The following is a 6,118-nucleotide window of genomic DNA, read 5'->3' as shown; positions in this document are numbered from 1 at the left end:
CCTCGTGTCTGTAGCTGTGCCCTTTCAAATGTAGAATACCAGGCCTTTCTTCTGAGATAGGCTCGAACACTTGACCTTTGAGTCAGTAGCCAAGCACTTAGCCATTTTCACTATTTTAGGGCCTTCGTCATCACATAGGAAGGATACATTCAGTGACCCAGAGTACCAGATCATGGAGAGGCTAGTTTCCTGTCCTGTATTTGGACATTTGGAGTTCTGAGACATCATAAGCCTTTACAACCAAGTAGCATATTATCTGCAACCTTAGGTTTAGGACTGCCCAAGCTTGAGATCTCTTCCTGCCTGCGCGCTTGAGCATAAGCCACCCTAGCCTTGCTAGACAGAAGGTTGTTGAGTGTTCTTTAGATTAAACATGGACATCTATAAACTGATGTCACCATGACTTGTACCAGTGGAGGCATTAAAATATCAAGTTGTCCATCTCATTCCTCAGATATGCACTGAAGTGTAGTGAAATCTTGATTAGGGTAGAGAGGCTGATTTCCTAACCCATGTCCTCCTGTGTCAGCTTGGACAGTTTACATGAACTCAGCACTGTCAATTGACACAGCTGTTTTCCTGTGTGTACAAATTCATTCAGCCATTCGGTGAACTGCTTTCTTTGCTCAATGCAAGCAGAATCATCCTTGGTCCAAGGATGGTGCCATCAGAAGGCGACAATGCACTTGACTAAAGCTTTAACTAGTAATAGCTGTTCACAAAAGCAAGCAAGAGATGCCAGGAAGCCAGGCTCCTCCTCAGGTAGGGAGAAGGCTCAGATGGTCTTCAAACTGATAACTGTGCTTAGGCTGATGAGGAGAAGGCTCCACTGGATAGTAGGGCACAGAGCTCTTAGCTGGGCCCTGTTCCGTTTTCTTTGAGGTCATTCTGCTTTAAAGACCTCATAGAAGGCCCAAGTGTGTATGAATCAAAAGCTTATTTCATAGAGGTGAAGATCTTTCAAAAGCAGTCTTTCTATGCAGCTCTTACCAGGGACAAATCTATTGGCGTCAAAAGCCAAAAGCCAATGGAAGGAAGAAGTGTCCGCGAGCATCTCCTGGCTGCCTGTGATGCATTTTGGTTTGTGCAGAGGGGAAGGTAGCCTGCAACCCCACAGTACGATGCCCTGATGCCATGCCTGTCTGTACGTCCCTTCTCATGCTCCGCTCTGCATCCTAGCAGTCTGAGAGGGTGAAGACCCTGTTTCATGCCCCGGATCATATTCTTCCACCAGCAAGCAAGCCTCTCATTGCCTTCTTCACAAATTGTGACACATACATAATACAAACCTTTCGTTCATTCCATTTCAACATTCTTTACACGTACAGTTCAGCAATACTTAGTTATAGTTATTATGTTTTGCAATCATCACCACTATTCCTTTCCAAAATGTTATCTCCCATATCAGAAGGCAGCTTTATCACACAAGAAAAAGTCTCCATCAGTTTTTGCATCCCCTCTCCACCTAAACCTGTCTTACTCCTCTGTGTGTGAGTCATGAGCTATACTCCATACCAACCACAAAGAGAAAACATTTACAATGATATATTTAACACTCACTGTTGTTATTAGGTGTTTTTGAGTCAGTCGAGTATGACTTACAGGGATTCTATGAACAACAAACCTGAGCTCTAGCCAATCTTGTGTCATCCTCATCGACTCTAATAACTTGAACTCCTTGCTGCAGTAACTGTATCCTTCTTGTGACTCTTCCTCTCTTTTGCTGACCCTCCACCTTTCTAAGCATGCTGTCCCTTCCAAAGAATATCTTCTCCTAGTAACATGCCCAAAGTATGAGAGATGAAGCTTCACCATCTTTGCCTCCTAGGAGCATTTTGGCTGCACTGTCTCCTAAACTTACATGTTTGTTTTTTAACAGTCCAAGGTATATTTCGTACTCTTCTCCAGCACCACAGTTCAAAGGATTCAAGCCTTCTATCATCCTTATTCATTGTCCAGTTCCAGTTCTCAAATGTGTAGCAAGTGAATGAAAAGACTATGGCTTGATTCAGGCATTCTTTAGTCTTCAGAGATCTCTGACAGCTGAATTTCCCAATGCAGTACCTTTCTACTGCTGGCACCAAAGGTGTTGATTGTTGATCCAAGCAAGACAAAAATCACTGACAGCTTCAATCCTTTCTCCATATATCATGATGTTGCCTATTGACCCAGTGGTGAGGACTTTTGTGTTTATGATGTTGAGCTATAATCCATTTCTAAGACTGGTCTTTAAACTTCTGCAGCAAGCATTTCAAGACCTCCTCACTTACAGAAAGCAATGTTATATTATCCGCATAATGCAGGATGTTGATGAGTTTTCCTCTGATCCTGATAACACATTCCTCTTCACAAAGTCAAGCTCATTAATTATTTGCTGGTCATACAGACTGAATAAGTATGGAGAAAGAACACATACCTGGAGCAGCACACACTTCCTGATTTTAAACCATTCAGTGTTTCTTTGTTCCATTTGGACAACAGCTTCTTGTTCTAAGTATAGATTTTGTATAAGCATAATTAAGTGCTCTGGGATTCCCATTCTTCTCAATGTTAGCCATAGTTTGTTATGATCCACATAGTCAAATGCCTTGAATTGTCAACAGAACACAGGTAGCAATTCTACTGGTATTTTCTGCTTTCTGCCAAGGTCCATCTGACATCAGCAATGTCATGGCGTCTTCTAAACTCTTCCTGGATTTCTGGAAGTTCCCTGTTAATGTACTGTCTTAGCCATTTCTGGATGATCTTCAGCAGTATTTTCATTGCACGATATATTAATAGTATTTTTCAAAAGTGTCTACATTCTGTTGGAGCACCTTAAATGGGAATGAGATCAAATATAGACCTTTTCCAGTCAGTCAGTCGGCCAGATTTATATTTATATAAATAAATTTATATTCTAAATTCCCTAACATAGACTGATGAGCATGTCCAGAGTTGCTTCTTAGTTGAAACATGTCAGTTTGTATCTCATCAATTCCTGGAGCCTTTTCTTTTTTTTTTTTTTTTTTTTTTGAATTTTCCGATGCCTTCAACATAGCTTGAATCTTTTCCTTTATTAACTCTAACTTTTGTTCATATGGTACTTCCTGGAATCTTTCCGTGTTGGTGAACTCTTTTTTGTTTTTCTTTTTTTTTTCTGAGTAGAGGTTCTAATAGTGGCACAAATCAAGTTACAGAGGTAAGGTGGTTCCATTGCCATCCTTACTCTAACTTAATTCTTTTTTTTTAATTTAAATTTGTTATTAATTTCAGTGAAAATCTACAGAGGCTTTGGATTTCCATTCATTCATTGTTGTAGATTTGTCCCCTCCCAAGGCTCCCCCCCCACCAGACATTACCCTCTTGGAAAAGTAAAAGAAAAGATTCTTTCATTATTTTACAAACCCTCCCCCAGGTCCACTCCACCATGTAGCCATCGCTCTAGACTCCTGTCATGACAGAAATACCTAATCACATATCTCTTTTAAACAGTTGTCTCCCTTCTCTGTTTCAGAGCAGCATACATTATTGAACCGATCTTACTCAGTCTCTCCCCAACCCCAAGGACAGTCCCATTCTACAACAGTGGGTGGCACCATGCAATATTTGTCCCTTTGTGACTGGGACATTTCACTCAGCATAATGTTCTCCAGAGTCAACCATTTTGAATAATATTGCATGAGTTCCTTGCTTTTTAATGCAGCATAGTATTGCGTTGTGCGAATATACCACAGCTTCTCTAGCCATTCGTTTGTTGATGGGGTGAACTCTTTTTTGATAGATTGACTCCTTTTGATGCTTCCTGCATCATTCAAGATCTTGCCCATACCATCTCAGTATTGCAACTCAAGGCTTGATTTTTGTGGGTTTTTTTTTCCCTGTTCTTTAAGCTTCAGAAATGCTGAGCAAATTCTTTCATTTTTATTGTCTGACTCCAGCTCTTTGCTCATTTTGTTATATTTTACTAGATGCCCACATTTCATCTTACTTGAGTGCACAATCAACACCTATAGTAGAAGTATTAAATAAATAAATGAATAAATAATAAATAAATAATTGAGTTTCATTGAGGAAATCTTCTGTCCGCGACAAGGATGTCAGTTTAAAGACTACAATACATCTGACTCAAGTTACGAGGTTTTCCTTTGCTTCATACACATTTGAAAGTTAGACAGTGAATAAGGTCAGCAAAAGGACTGATGACCTTGGATTGTGGTATTGGTGAAGAATATTGAATATGCTGTGGATTGCCAAAAGAATAAACAAATCTATCTTGAAGGAAGTGCAATACATTCCCAACATCATAGTAAAAGTACGCGGCTCATAGGTTAAGTGCTCCACACTGGTAGGCAGGGTTTTTCCTTCATTTGGAGCCTAAGCCTGCAAACATCAATTATCAGTTATCTACAGAAGTCCACGTGGGAAGTTGTGCCCCCTACCTCAAACCATCACTGGCCATCAATAAGTTAGTGAACCTGCCAATCATTGTACATGGCCTCTGCTGCCCCACCCTTACCTCCAATGAAGAAATTTCTCTTAACCCTTCATCAGGTAGTTGCCCCCCAAACCACTGGAAAGCAAACCCATGAGCATTTCTTGCTTCACCCAGGCTTGGCCACTGGCTGCTTTTCCCAATAAGGTAAGAGCTGTTCAGAGACAGCTTTTAACAGATAAGGGATAAAACCTTCCTAGAATACACCTTTGCAGAGTAAAATGATGGTTTGGGGTCTTTCCCCTCTCAAAATCAAGAAAATTGCTTTGGTAAATTTTTTTAAAGGGAGGGGCTGGGGGAATTGAAAGTATTTATACTAATTCTAAGGTCTTATGAGGCCCAACTCTAGTTTCAAAGCACAACTCTAGTAGGTCCTCAGGGTGTGAGGGTGTTTCTGCAACATCAGATAGCCCCAGAGGCTTTGTGAGCAAGGATTTGGAGACCAAGTTCATATGCTTTTACCATTCAGTGTCAAACTCAGTGGCTTCTTGCTTTCACTGCCCTTACAAATCCATATTGGCACCTTCGCTATTCCCCAAGGACTTCACAGAAGATGGGGAGTTCCCTTCCTTCTGCCCAAGTGCTGTGATGTCCCACAGACGAGAAAAATCAGTTCTCTGATTATACAAAGGGAAAAATCAGATATCACATTCCTGGCCCTGGGACATGCTTTTAAAGACTTGACACAGAGCTGTTTGGACTTGGCAATGATGATTTCCTGAGACAAATAGTATCCAATCAGCAAAAATGTAGGAGACATTGCAGCACCCAGGAGCAATGACTTTGTAAACTAATACTTAATATGGGAGTGACTGGAGAGCATTATGCTAAGTGAACTAACTCAAAGACAACCAACTTAAAAACTAAATTAAAAATAAATGCTGTATAAGACTTTTACAGTAGAATGAGTATAAGGATCCAAGGAGGAGGGCGTTTAATCATAGGGCCACACAATTTGATGGACGGAGGGAGCGATGGGTAAAGGAAAGAACCAGTGTAAAAAACAATATATATGAACTTTATGAACATTTTAAGTAAGCCAGTACAAAATGTTTTATAATGTAGGAGGCATAGTCTTGGTGTCACTTTTCCCATCTTTGATGGATCTTTCTGTATTACTGTGTTTCTAATAGCTCAGTCCTGCTAAGCCATGACTTCCAGCTTTTTTTCTCTCTCTCTATTTAAGGGGAAAGCTCTTGTCTCATTTGAGCTATTATTCCATCGTGATCATGTGGCTTGGTGTCTGTCTCCCCTCAGTTCAGCATGTTGTTTGGTTGCTTATCCAGTCTATTCTTTTATATGTCAAAAGAGATCTGCTTAAAACATACCCTACACTAATATTAACTACGGAAAGAGTGTGGGCAGCATCTGACCTCCACAGACTCTACAAGACTCAACAATCCCCATCAACAGCATGCACAGCACAAACCCATTTCCATGAGGCTGAGCTTCCCCCTCACACTCCACCATCCCCTCCTACCAATTCTACCACCAATAGTCTCTTCCAGGGTTCTTGCTTCTCAAAAGTAAGGATATCAGTTTAAAGATAAAAATCTACTGTAGCAAAGGCTACAGAATTTACAGCACCATACCCCTTAAGTATAGGGATTACTAGTAAAGTTACTAGGTTACAATTCAAGTTGA

Source organism: Elephantulus edwardii, unplaced genomic scaffold (assembly GCF_000299155.1).
Source record: "Elephantulus edwardii isolate Elephantulus edwardi_28Jun2011 unplaced genomic scaffold, EleEdw1.0 scaffold00150, whole genome shotgun sequence".
Taxonomy (NCBI): domain Eukaryota; kingdom Metazoa; phylum Chordata; class Mammalia; order Macroscelidea; family Macroscelididae; genus Elephantulus; species Elephantulus edwardii.
Note: the sequence above shows the minus strand (reverse complement) of the source record.